The following is a 13,571-nucleotide window of genomic DNA, read 5'->3' as shown; positions in this document are numbered from 1 at the left end:
AATCAATTGCATCATCTCCACTATGCCATTCCCACATATGATGAGGTCCAAAAAGAATTGGTAGAGCAAGAAGAAGGGAAGGTGAAACAGCAGAAAGAAGCACTGAAGAAGAAGATGGAAGATACTGGCTTCTGGAAGAAACTGCTTGGAAAAGGCAAGGGAAGTGGAAGTACAAGCACTCAAGAGAGACACAATGAGGACAAGCAAGGATGGGAGCATGGGCATCCACATGAATGACAGGTGGTGGAGTTCTTTTTAGTCTATCGTTTTCTATGCTTTAAATAAGAAAGATCTTGTATGAAATAGAACATGCTTCCATGTTAGTTTAAATCTTTTTAAATTCTGTCTTTTAAGTTTTCTTTCTGAATAGGTGTATGTATGCTAGTCTTTATGTCACTGCATCCTCCTTAACTTACTTGTATGCTTGTCCCTCTAATCAAATGAAGAGAGAATGTTTATGTTTCAAAAGACCAGAGTAGAGTTCATACTATGGAGTACATTCATGAGTTTGTGGTATGATCATAAGTTAGCTAAGTTGGTTCAACCATAAGGTGGGATGACAACTATCTGGCCTGAATACTTTGCTTTGAATATACTCATGAGACTAAGTATATGACAAGATCCTAATAAGAGAAAGAGAAAAGAACAATGAAAGTGGAAAAATAAAAGAAAAAGAGTAAGCAATAAGGCTAGGCACCAATGGTTTTGATCTTAAGATATATGTCTGTGGTGTTCCTGTGTGAGGGATCTACTTGGATGAATAAGCTCTTAGGGGTGCTTTATCACTTGGTAACTTGGGTTAACTAACCCGGGATTATCAGCTGAAAGTCCATTATCAAGAGTAACCCTCACCACAGAGCATTTAGTAACCCAAAGAGGTGCTGGACACCAAGGTCTCAAGAAGGAAAATAAATGAACTATATGCCTGTGGTGTGTATGTATGGGGGAGAGACTTGAGGGAGTAAGTCCTTAGGGGTGTTTCAACACCTAGCACCTTGAACCAACTGGTTCGGGAGTGTTGGCTAAAAGCTTATCTTAAAAAGTTTCCCCCTTACAGAGCACTTAGCCTAAGAACACCAATAAGCTCTAAAATGACAATGAAGAGATCAATGAATAAAAGTCTCATGGGATGTAAGCAAGGTGAGTGTTTTAGGACATGATAAAGGTCTGAAAGCCAGTAAAGGAATGAACCTAAGTTGCTATGCATGAAACTACCATAAAATCAGTGATATGACTTCCACAAGAATGACTCATCTCTCTTGGTATTCCATTCATCATTCTCTTGGTGTTGTGATGCCAGGGCATCTTGGCCAGTTTTACTGACCTTTTCTTTACTGTTTTTAGGCTAGTTTCATGCATTCCCTTAGGAAATAAGCTAGTTTTGGGTAGATATTCACTTAGACCTTGATTCAAGCATACATTGTACATTTTACATTATTTCATGAGGATTTTGCATGAGTTTAGTGACAAATTATATGCTGCATTGCCCATGACTTGGACTAGAACTTTGATGCGCTCTATTGCTTGATTTCAGGACCAAAGGAAGCAAAGCATGGGAGGTAACTTGCAAAGTTAATGAGAAAAGTGATTGCCAATAACGCTCTCGAAGCCATCATTGACCACGTTAAGAGTCACGTTAACTAAGTTAACGAGAACTCTAACGTGGAGAGGGGAAGTTGAGCCAATGTTAGTGACACTTAACATTGTCACTAACGTTGGCAAATGCTCATAAGTGGCCACGTTAGAGTCCACGTTAACTTAGTTAACGTGGCCTCTAACATTAGAAGGGGGGAGAAACGCCAACGTTAGTGACATTCAACATTGTCACTAACGTTGGCCTAAGGAGAAACATACCACGTTAACTTGGTTAACGTGAGAGCTAACGTAAGAAGCAAGAGTGGTCGACAACGTTAGTGACACCCAACATTGTCACTAACGTTGGAAGCAACCACACAACCCCCCAAGGAGCCACGTTAACTTCCACGTTAACTTAGTTAACGTGCAAGCTAACGTTGATGAGTGAAAGAAACGCCAACGTTAGTGACATTCAACATTGTCACTAACGTTGGGGATGGCTAAGCATGGCCACGTTAGAAGCCACGTTAACCTAGTTAACGTGGACTCTAACGTGAGACATAGGGGCACCTTGGAACGTTAGTGACAATGTTGAGTGTCACTAACGTTCTCAAAGGATGGCAAGCCCACGTTAAAGAGCCACGTTAACTAAGTTAACGTGGGCTCTAACGTGGGAACAAAGGGGGCTTTTCAAAGTTATTTGGAATGTTAAGTCTCAATAACGTGTGCGAAGGACTTAGAGGCAACGTTAGTGGCAACGTTTGTGCCACTAACGTTGAAGTTAACGTGGCTTTTACTTAGAAATGTTAGTGAGAAAGTTGATTGTCCCTAACGTTCTCGAACTCATATTTTCACTAAACGTTAACACCCCTAACGTCCTGAGCTAAAGTCTCTGCCCTCTTCACACTTTCTCTCTGCAAGTAAAGCCAAGCCCAAATGAAGAAGAGAACTGCTTCAAACTCAAGATCCAAAGGCCCAAGACTTGAAGAGCCAACTAGAAGCTGAGAAAAGTAGTATATATAGGAGTAGCTTTGAATTGTTGAGGAGTTCGGAGGAGTTGGAAAAGAGAATTACTCTCTGTATTTTACCTTCTCTGCATTTTCTAGTTTTATGATGTATTCTCCATCTTTGTTTTCATTTTCTAGAGCTATGAACAACTAAACCCCTTTCATTGGGTTAGGGAGCTCTGTTGTAACTTGATGGATCAATACTAGTTTTCATTATTTTTCTTCTATCTTTTCTCTTGATTTTACTTGAAAGCTTTCGATCTTCATCCAATTGGGTAGTTATCTTGGAAAAGAAGCTATTCAAACTTGGATTTCTTCTGAACCTTGAAAGACGAATGAAGAGATCAAGCAAGAAATGATTTCTCATGCTGGACCAAATTGGGTTTGGATGGGTATGTGACTATAACCCTCTCAATACTTGATTTGGGAAATGCATGTGGTATAATCAGTGACCATACTTCATCTCTTCTCATGAGAAATTGACCAAGGAATTGGCTATTGATCAATATTTGAGAGATTGAATTTGTAATTCAATCAATTAAGATTGCCAAGGAGATCAATGAGTGTATTGATTGAGGAAGAGATGAAAATGAACTTGATCCGGAGGGTTGCAATATCTCCTAAGCCCAATGAACTCTCCATCTCTGATCTTACCCATTCTCTTTAATTTCTTCCATTTACTTTTATGAGCAAATCCCCCATTCCCATTTACAATTATACAATTTACTTTCAGTCATTTACTTCCAGTCCTTTAATTCTAGCATTTACTTTCTGTTATTTACATTCCCGCCATTTTATTTTCTGCAACCCTCAACCCAAATTCTGGATTCGCTCAACTAGAACATTATTCTAATTAAAGTTGCTTGATCAATCAATCCCTGTGGGATTCGACCTCACTCTATTGTGAGTTTTTACTTGACGACAAATTCGGTACACTTGCCGAAGGAAATTTGTCGAGAGACAGTTTTCACCCACATCATGAGCAAGCATTCTGAGTTTGGCAAGGGAAAGAGGAAGAATAGAGGAAAAAGGACAACAATGATAAAGATGAACTACAAGGTTGTAGAGTTCCTTTTCTTCTCATTTGTTCCCAGCACTTAAATTGTATGATTGTCTTTAAATTATCTGTATGCATGTGTGGTATGAATAAGCATAGCTTGAATCTTGATTTGTAACATGTTGCTATGGCATTATGACTACCAACTTGAGTTTTGTAAATTCAAAAGCAATAAAGTATCATGATCATAAACAAACAAGGAATTAAAGAAGGATTTAGCATGTGCATACAAGTATTGGAAAGCTAGTATGATTAATTGTTGCTCAATTGCATTGGATTTTATTTAATTGAAGTTTTCATCTAGCACACTTTGTGAAATCTTTTGAAATCATGAAAACCTTGAAGAAGCGATTACAAATTAAAGCAAGAAAAGCAAAAGGGAAAGAATGAGAAAGCTGAAGGATCTGAGTACCAATGGCAATTTATTTGTTAAGTACTTGTAGTGTTTATGTATCAAGCCAAATGCTTGAAAACAAAACACTTAGAAGTCAAGGCTAGGCTCAAGTGCAAATGCACTCCCTCAAAGCTCAAGGCTCTGAGCATCAATGATTAGAGAGTCAAAAAAAGAAACAAATGAGCTTAATAAAGTCCTCTAATTAAATGCTTGTGGTGCTTATGTATCAAGTGGTAATACTTGAAAACAAAGCATTTAGAAGTCGTAGCTTTGTTATCAACTCATGGGGCAAAGCACCCAAAAGGAGAAGCTAATAAGAAAATCAAAATCTTGTTTTAAGGAAGAAATATAAGAGAAAGATTTCATAAATTGAGCTAGATAGAAGCATCAATCATGTACATCTCTTTTGTGATTGTAGCATGCTTAGAAAACTAGCTTACCATGAACATTGAGCTGCTATTTCTTCTTATCTTTGATTGTCAATCTTTATTGCATGATACTTTTACTTTTCGCGCAACTCTCTACCTCAAACTCATTTCGCCAAAATTTTTGGGTGACGCGGTCGCGTGGTTGACGCGATCGCGTGAATGGCCATGATTGCAAAACGACGCGGACGCGTGGGGTACGCATTCGCGTGGGTGGTGCACGAAATTTTGATCATCAATGGTGCCAAGAACTTGGTACGCACAATTGTAATCTCAACTCTTTATCACAACTCTGCACAACTAACCAGCAAGTGCACTGGGTCGTCCAAGTAATAAACCTTACGTGAGTAAGGGTCGATCCCACGGAGACTGTCGGCTTGAAGCAAGCTATGGTCATCTTGTAAATCTCAGTCAAGTAGATTCAAATGGTTATGGAGAATTGATAATTAAAAGATGAATAAAACATAAAATAGGATAGAGATACTTTTGTAATTCATTGGTGAGAATTTCAGATAAGCGTATGAAGATGCTTTGTTCCTCCTAAACTTCTACTTTCCTATTGCCTTCATCCAATCATTCATACTCCTTTCCATGGCAAGCTGTATATTGGGCATCACCATTGTCAATGGCTACTTCCCGTCCTCTCAGTGAAAATGGTCCAAATGCGCTGTCACCGCACGGCTAATCATCTGTCGGTTCTCGATCATGTTGGAATAGGATCCATTGATCCTTTTGCGTCTGTCACACGCCCAACACTCGCGAGTTTGAAGCTCGTCACAGTCATCCCTTCCCAGATCCTACTCGGAATACCACAGACAAGGTTTAGACTTTCCGGATCTTAGGAATGGCCGCCAATAATTCTAGCCTATACTACGAAGGTTTTAATCTTAGATTAAAAACCCAAGAGATACACATTCAAGCTTGATTGCATGTAGAATGGAAGTGGTTGTCAGGCACGCGTTCATAGGTGAGAATGGTGATGAGTGTCACAGATCATCACATTCATCAAGTTGAAGAACGAGTGTATTTCTTAGAGAAGAAGTAGGCATGAATTGAATAGAAAAACAGTAGTACTTTGCATTAATTCATGAAGAACAGCAGAGCTCCACACCTTAATATATGGTGTGTAAAAACTCCACCGTTGAAAATACAAAAGAACAAGGTTCAGGCATAGCCGTGAGGCCAGCCCCCAAACGTGAAAAGGTCTATCAAAGTATGTAAAAGTCTGTGAAATATGTCAAATAAAATAGCCAAAGGTCCTATTTGTAGAAAACTAGTAACCTAGGATTTATAGAAATAAGTAAATGATGCAAAAATTCACTTCCGGGCCCACTTGGTGTGTGCTTGGGCTGAGCATTGAAGCTTCCATGTGTAGAGACTTTTCTTGGAGTTAAACGCCAGCTTTTGTGCTAGTTTGGGCGTTTAACTCCAGCTTTTCTGCCAGTTCTGGCGTTTTGACGCCAGAATTTCTATGCTTACTTGGAACGCCGATTTAGGCCATCAAAGCTCGAGCAAAGTATAAACTATTATATATTGCTGGAAAGCCCAGGATGTCTACTTTCCAACGCAATTGAGAGAGCGCCAATTGGGATTCTGTAGCTCCAGAAAATCCACTTCGAGTGCAGGAAGGTCAGAATCCAACAGCATCTGTAGTCCTTTTTCAGCCAGATTTTTGCTCAGGTCCCTCAATTTCAGCCAGAAAATACCTGAAATCACAGAAAAACACACAAACTCATAGTAAAGTCCAGAAATGTGATTTTTATTTAAAATCTAATAAAAACATAATAAAAACTAACTAAAATATACTAAAAATACACTAAAAACAATGCCAAAAAGCGTATAAATTATCCGCTCATCACAACACCAAACTTAAATTGTTGCTTGTCCCCAAGCAACTGAAAATAAAATAGGATAAAAAGAAGAGAATATACAATGAATTTCAAAAACATCTATGAAGATCAATCTTAATTAGATGAGCGGGGCTATTTAGCTTTTTGCTTCTGAATAGTTTTGGCATCTCACTTTATCCCTTGAAGTTCAGAATGATTGGCATCTATAGGAACTCAGAATTCAGATAGTTTTATTGATTCTCCTAGTTAAGTATGTTGATTCTTGAACACAGTTACTTTATGAGTCTTGGCCGTAACCCTAAGCATTTTGTTTTCCAGTATTACCCCCGGATACATAAATGCCACAGACACATAATTGGGTGAACCTTTTCAGATTGTGACTCAGCTTTGCTAGAGTCCCCAATTAGAGGTGTCCAGAGCTCTTAAGCACACTCTTTTTGCTTTGGACCACGACGTTAACCGCTCAGTCTCAAGTTTTCACTTGACACCTTCACGCAACAAGCACATGGTTAGGGACAGCTTAGTTTAGCCGCTTAGGCCAGGATTTTATTCCTATCCACTGATGCTCAAAGCCTTGGATCCTTTTTATTTTACCCTTGCCTTTTGGTTTAAAGGGCTATTGACTTTTTCTGCTTGCTTTTTCTTCTTTTTCTCTCTTTTTTTTCTTTTCTTTTTTTTTTCGCATATTTTTTTTCTGCAAGTTTTTCACTGCTTTTTCTTGCTTCAAGAATCATTTTTATGATTTTTCATATTATCAAATAATATTTCTCCTTTTTCCCTCATTCTTTCAAGAGCCAACAATTTTAACATTCATAAACAACAAATTCAAAAATATGCACTGTTCAAGCATTCATTCAGAAAAACAAAAGTATTGCCACCACATCAAAATAATTAATCTGTTTAAAATTCGAAATTCATGTACTTCTTTTTCTTTTTCAATTAAAAACATTTTTTATTTAAGAAAGGTGATGGATTCATATTCATGGCTTTAAGGCATAGACACTTAGACACTAATGATCATGTAATAAAGACATAAACATAGATAAACGTAAAGCATAAAATTTTGAAAAACAGAAAATAAAGAAAAAAAAAATTAAAGAACGGGTCCACCTTAGTGATGGCGGCTTGTTCTTCCTCTTGAAGATCTTATGGAGTGCTTGAGCTCCTCAATGTCTCTTCCTTGCCTTTGTTGCTCCTCTCTCATGATTCTTTGATCGTCTCTAATTTCATGAAGGAGGATGGAATGCTCTTGGCACTATACCCTTAAGTGTCCCATATTGGAACTTAATTCTCCTAGGGAGGTGTTGATTTGCTCCCAATAATTTTGTGGAGGAAAATGCATTCCTTGAGGCATCTCAGGGATTTCATGATGAGGAATTTCCTCATGCTCTTGTCCATGAGTGGGATCTCTTGTTTGCTCCATCCTTTTCTTAGTGATGGGCTTGTCCTCATCAATGAGGATGTCTTCCTCTATGTCAATTCCAGCTGAATTACAAAGGTGACAAATAAGATGAGGAAAGGCTAACCTTGACAAAGTAGAGCACTTGTCCGCCACCTTGTAGAGTTCTAGGGATATAACCTCATGAACTTCTACTTCCTCTCCAATCACGATGCTATGGATCATGATAGCCCGGTCTATAGTAACTTCAGACCGGTTGCTAGTGGGAATGATTGTGCGTTGGATGAACTCCAACCATCCACTAGCCACAGGCTTGAGGTCATGCCTTCTTAGTTGAACCGGCTTCCCTCTTGAATCTCTCTTCCATTGAGCCCCCTCTTCACAAATGTCTATGAGGACTTGGTCCAACCTTAGATCAAAGTTGACCCTTCTAGTGTAGGGATGTGCATCTCCTTGCATCATTGGCAAGTTGAATGCTAACCTTACATTTTTCGGACTGAAATTGAAGTATTTCCCCCGAACCATTGTAAGCCAATTCTTAGGGTCCGGGTTCACACTTTGATCATGGTTCTTGGTGATCCATGTGTTGGCATAGAACTCTTGAACCATTAAGATTCTGACTTGTTGATTGGGGTTGGTGAGAACTTCCCAACCTCTTCTTCGAATCTCATGTCGGATCTCCGGATATTTACGCTTTTTGATCTTGAAAGGGACCTCGGGGATCACTTCTTCTTGGCAACAACTTCATAGAAGTGGTCTTGATGGACATTTGAGATGAATCTCTCCATCTTCCATGACTCGGAGGTGGAAGCTTTTGCCTTCCCTTTCCTCTTTCTAGAGGTTTCTTTGGCCTTAGGTGCCATAAATAGTTTTGGAAAAACAAAAAGTAACTCTTTTACCAACTTAGAAGGTTTGCTCGTCCTCGAGCAAAAGAAAAAAGAAGAGAGTAGACGAAAAAGAAATAGAGGAGATGGATGGGGGTTAGTGTTTCGGCCAAGGGGGAGAAGTAGTGTTTAGGATGTGTGAAAATGAAGGGGTGAAGAATGGTTTATATAGTAGTGGGAAGAGGGTAAGGTTCGGCCATGTATGGGTGGGTTTGGGAGGTAAAGTGGTTTAAATTTGAATGGTGAGGTAGGTGGGGTTTTATGATGGATGGATGTGGATTGGTGAAGAGTTTATGGAGAAGAGGGTAAGATTTGATAGGTGAGGGGTTTTTGGGGAAGAGGTATTGAGGTGATTGGTGAAGGGTATTTGGAGAAGAGTATTATGAAAAGGTGTGAAGAAGAGAGAGTGAATTGAGGTTGGTGGCGACCCTGTGGGGTCCACAGATCCTGAGGTGTCAACGATTTCTCATCCCTGCACCAATTAGGCTTGCAAAATGCCCTTTGCTGCCAATCCTGGCGTTAAACGCCAGGTTGTTGCCCATTTCTGGCGTTTAACGCCAGCTTCTTGCCCTTTTCTGGCGTTAAACGCCAGTCTGGTGCCCATTTCTGGCGTTAAACGCCCAGAATGGTGCCAGACTGGGCGTTTAATGCCCATTCTGCTGCCCTTACTGGCGTTTAAACACCAGTAGGCTTCTCCTCTAGGGTGTGCTATTTTTCTTTCTGTTTTTCAGTTTGTTTTTGCTTTTTCAATTGTTATTGTGACTTCACATGATCATCAACCTACAAAAAACATAAAATAACAATGGAAAATAGAAATTTAACATAGATAAGTAAAATTGGGTTGCCTCCCAACAAGCACTTCTTTAATGTCAATAGCTTGACAGTGGGCTCTCATGGAGCCTCACAGATACTCAGAGCATGATGATGGCCTCTTAACACCAAACTTAGAGTTTGGTTGTAGCCTCCCAACACCAAACTTAGACTTTGAATGTGGAGATTTTGTTTGACTCTGCATTGAGAGAAGCTTTTCATGCTTCTTCTCCATGGTTACAGAGGGAGATCCTTGAGCTTTAAACACAAGGGAGTCCTCATTCACTTGAAGGACCAATTCTCCTCTGTCAACATCAATACAGCTTTTGCTGTGGCTAGGAAGGGTCTGCCAAGGATGATAGATTCATCCATACACTTCCCAGTGTCTAGGACTATGAAATCAGCAGGGATGTAGTGGTCTTCAAACTTTACCAAGACATCCTCTACAAGTCCATAAGCCTGTTTTATTGAATTGTCTTCCATCTCTAGTGAGATTCTTGCAGCTTGTACCTCAAGGATTCCTAGCTTCTCCATTACAGAGAGAGGCATGAGGTTTATGCTTGAACCTAGGTCACACATAGCCTTCTCAAAGGTCATGGTGCCTATGGTACAAGATATTGAAAACTTTCCAGGATCCTGTCTCTTTAGAGGTAATTTTTGCCTAGTCAAGTCATCCAGTTCTTTGGTGAGCAAGGGGGGTTCATCCTCCCAAGTCTTATTACCAAATAACTTGGCATTTAACTTCATGATTGCTCCAAGGTACTTAGCAACTTGCTCTTCAGTAACATCTTCATCCTCTTCAGAGGAAGAATACTCATCAGAGCTCATGAATGGCAGAAGTAGGTTTAATGGAATCTCTATGGTCTCAGTGTGAGCCTCAGATTCCCATGGTTCCCCATTAGGGAACTCCTTGGAGACCAGTGGATGTCCATTGAGGTCTTTCTCAGTAGAGATCACTGCGTTTTCCTCCTCTCCAGGTTCGGCCGTGTGGGTCATGTTGATGGCCTTGCACTCTCTTTTTGGATTCTCTTCTGTATTGCTTGTGAGAGTACTAGGAGGGAGTTCAATAACTTTCTTGCTCAGCTGACCCACTTGTGCCTCCAAATTTCTAATGGAGGACCTTGTTTCAGTCATGAAACTTTGAGTGGTTTTAATTAGATCAGAGACTATGGTTGCTAAGTCAGAGTGGTTCTGCTTAGAATTCTCTGTCTGTTGCTGAGAAGATGATAGAAAAGGCTTGCTATTGCTAAACCTATTTCTTTCACCATTATTGTTGTTGAAACCTTGTTGAGGCCTCTGTTGATCCTTCCATGAGAGGTTTGGATGATTTCTCCATGAAGGATTATAGGTGTTTCCATAGGATTTTCCCATGTAATTCACTTCTTCCATTGCTAGATTTTCAAGATCATAAGCTTCTTCTTCAGATGAAGCTTCTTTGGTACTGACTGTTGCTCCTTGCGTTCCAGACAGACTCTGAGAAATCATATTGACTTGCTGAGTCAATATTTTGTTTTGAGCCAATATGGCATTCAGAGTATCAATTTCAAGAACTCCTTTCTTCTGACTTATCCCATTATTCACAGGATTTCTTTCAGAAGTGTACATGAATTGGTTATTTGCAACCATTTCAATGAGTTCCTGAGCTTTTGCAGGCGTCTTCTTCAGATGAAGAGATCCTCCAGTAGAGCTGTCCAATGACATCTTGGACAGTTCAGACAGACCATCATAGAAGATACATATGATGCTCCATTCTTAAAGCATGTCAGAAGGACACCTTCTGATCAATTGCTTGTATCTTTCCCAAGCTTCATAGAGGGATTCACCTTCCTTCTATCTGAAGGTTTGGACTTCCATTCTAAGCTTGCTCAATTTTTGAGGTGGAAAGAATTTTGCCAAAAAGGCATTGACTAGCTTTTCCCAAGAGTTCAGGCTGTCTTTAGGTTGTGAATCCAACCATGTTCTAGCTCTGTCTCTTAAAGCAAAGGGAAAGAGCATAAGGTTATAGACCTCGGGATCAACCCCATTGGTCTTGACAATGTCACAAATTTACAATAATTCAGCTAAGAACTGATGAGGATCTTCCAATGGAAGTCCATGAAACTTGCAATTATGTTGCATTAGAGAAACTAATTGAGGCTTAAGCTCAAAGTTGTTTGCTCCAATGGCAGGGATTGAGATGCTTCTCCCATAGAAGTCAGGAGTAGGTGCAGTAAAGTCACCAAGCACCTTCCTTGCATTGTTGGCATTGTTATTATTTTCGGCTGCCATGGCTTCTTCTTGTTTGAAAAGCTCTGTTAGGTCCTCTACAGAGAGTTGTACTTTAGCTTCTCTTAGCTTTCTCTTCAAGGTCCTTTCAGGTTCAGGATCAGCCTCAACAAGAATGTCTTTGTCCTTACTCCTGCTCATATGAAAAGAGAGGAGAAGAAAATATGGAATCCTCTATGTCACAGTATAGAGATTCCTTGAGGTGTCAGAGGAAAATAAAAATAGAAGAATGAGGTAGAGAAGAGAGAATTCAAACTTATCAAGAGGGACAAAGTTCGAATTACTGATAATGGAGAAGTGTTAACCCTTTAAATAGAAGGATGTGAGAAGAGGGTAAGAATTTTCGAAAATAAAGTAAAAAGATTTTGAAATAATTAAAAGAAATTTTGAAAATATGGTAGATGATTTTCAAAAACTAAGACTGAAAAAGAAATTAAGTGATTTTTGAAAAAGATTTTGGGAATTAGAAATTAAAAAGATATGATTGAAAATTAATTTTGAAAAAGATGTGATTGAAAAGATATGATTGAGAAGATATGATTGAAAATCAAATTAAAAAGAGAAATTTTTAAAATTAAAGTTGATTACTTGACTAACAAGAAATTAGAAGATATGATTCTAGAATTAAAACTTTTGATCCTTTCTTAATAGGCAAGTAACAACTTGAAAATTTTTAATTAAATCATTAATTGTAGCAAGGATTTTCGAAAATAGTAATAAATAAAAAAAATGGAAGGAAATTGATTTTGAAAGGATATGATTGAAAAGATATGATTTGAAAAAGATTTGATTTTGAAAAATTAGGAAAATTTGAAAAGGATTTGAATTAAAAACAAAATCTTCCCTCTAGTGTCCTCCTGGCGTTAAACGCCCAGAATGGCATCCATTCTGGCGTTTAACGCCCAAAATGCTACCTTTTTGGGCGTTTAACGCCCAGCCAGGTACCCTGGCTGGCGTTTAAATGCCAGTTTTCCTTCTTCACTGGGCGTTTTGAACGTCCAGCTTTTTCTGTGTAATTCCTCTGCTAAATGTTATGAATCTTCAATTCTTTGTATGACTGACTTGAAAAGACATAAATTTAAAAATTTTTAGAATTTTTTAATGTTGAGAAACAATAAAAAAAAGCAACTAAGATCAAATAAACAATGCATGCAAGAAACAACAAAAGACACATAATAAGAGAAATTAAAGATCAGAGCAATGAAATCATCAAGAACAACTTGAAAATCAATGAAGAACATAATGCATGTAATTTTCGAAAATTAGAAGAATAAAGATATGCAATTGATACCAAACTTAAGATTATACAGTAGACTCAAACAAGAAATATAAAATATTTTTGATTTTGAGATTTTATAAAAAAAACAAATTTTTTTGTGATTTTTTGAAAATTATATGGAAAAGAAAATAAAGAGATTCAAAATTTTTAATAAGAATTCCAGGAATCATTGCAATGTTAGTCTAAAATTCTGGTCCAGAAATTAGACATGGCTTACTAGCCAGCCAAGCCTTCAATGAAAGCTTCGGTCCAAAACACTAGACATGGCCAATGGCCAGCCAAGCTTTAGCAGATCATTACTCTCAACAGCAAAATTGATAGAAATCAACAAGCTCTTGTGATGATAAGTTGAAACCTCGGTCCGAAAGATTAGACATGGCTTCACAGCCAGCCAGACTTCAACAAATCATCATGAAACTCTAGAATTTATTCTTAAAAACTCTGAAGAACAAAATAAAAAAAAAATTTGTATTTTTGAAAATGTTTTTCGAAAGTAGAAAGTAAAAAGCTTAAACATAAAATAAAATTACCTAATATAAGCAACAAGATGAACCGTCAGTTGTCCAAACTCGAACATTTCCCGGCAACGGCGCCAAAAACTTGGTGCACGAAATTGTGATCATCAA

General features: G+C 38.4%; 1 non-coding gene across 1 annotated transcript; it reads left to right on the top strand.

The window, feature by feature from the left end:
- The first annotated feature begins 11,156 nt into the window (after window positions 1–11,156).
- On the top strand, window positions 11,157–11,264 carry LOC112753291 (small nucleolar RNA R71). The gene has a single exon (XR_003177684.1). It is a non-coding gene; the product is annotated as a small nucleolar RNA R71 (small nucleolar RNA).
- Window positions 11,265–13,571: the final 2,307 nt, after the last annotated feature.

This window comes from Arachis hypogaea, chromosome 15 (genome assembly GCF_003086295.3).
Source record: "Arachis hypogaea cultivar Tifrunner chromosome 15, arahy.Tifrunner.gnm2.J5K5, whole genome shotgun sequence".
NCBI classification, from domain to species: Eukaryota; Viridiplantae; Streptophyta; class Magnoliopsida; order Fabales; family Fabaceae; genus Arachis; species Arachis hypogaea.
The sequence above is the reverse complement of the archived record's forward strand: the minus strand, read 5'-3'. Positions and strand labels throughout refer to the sequence as shown.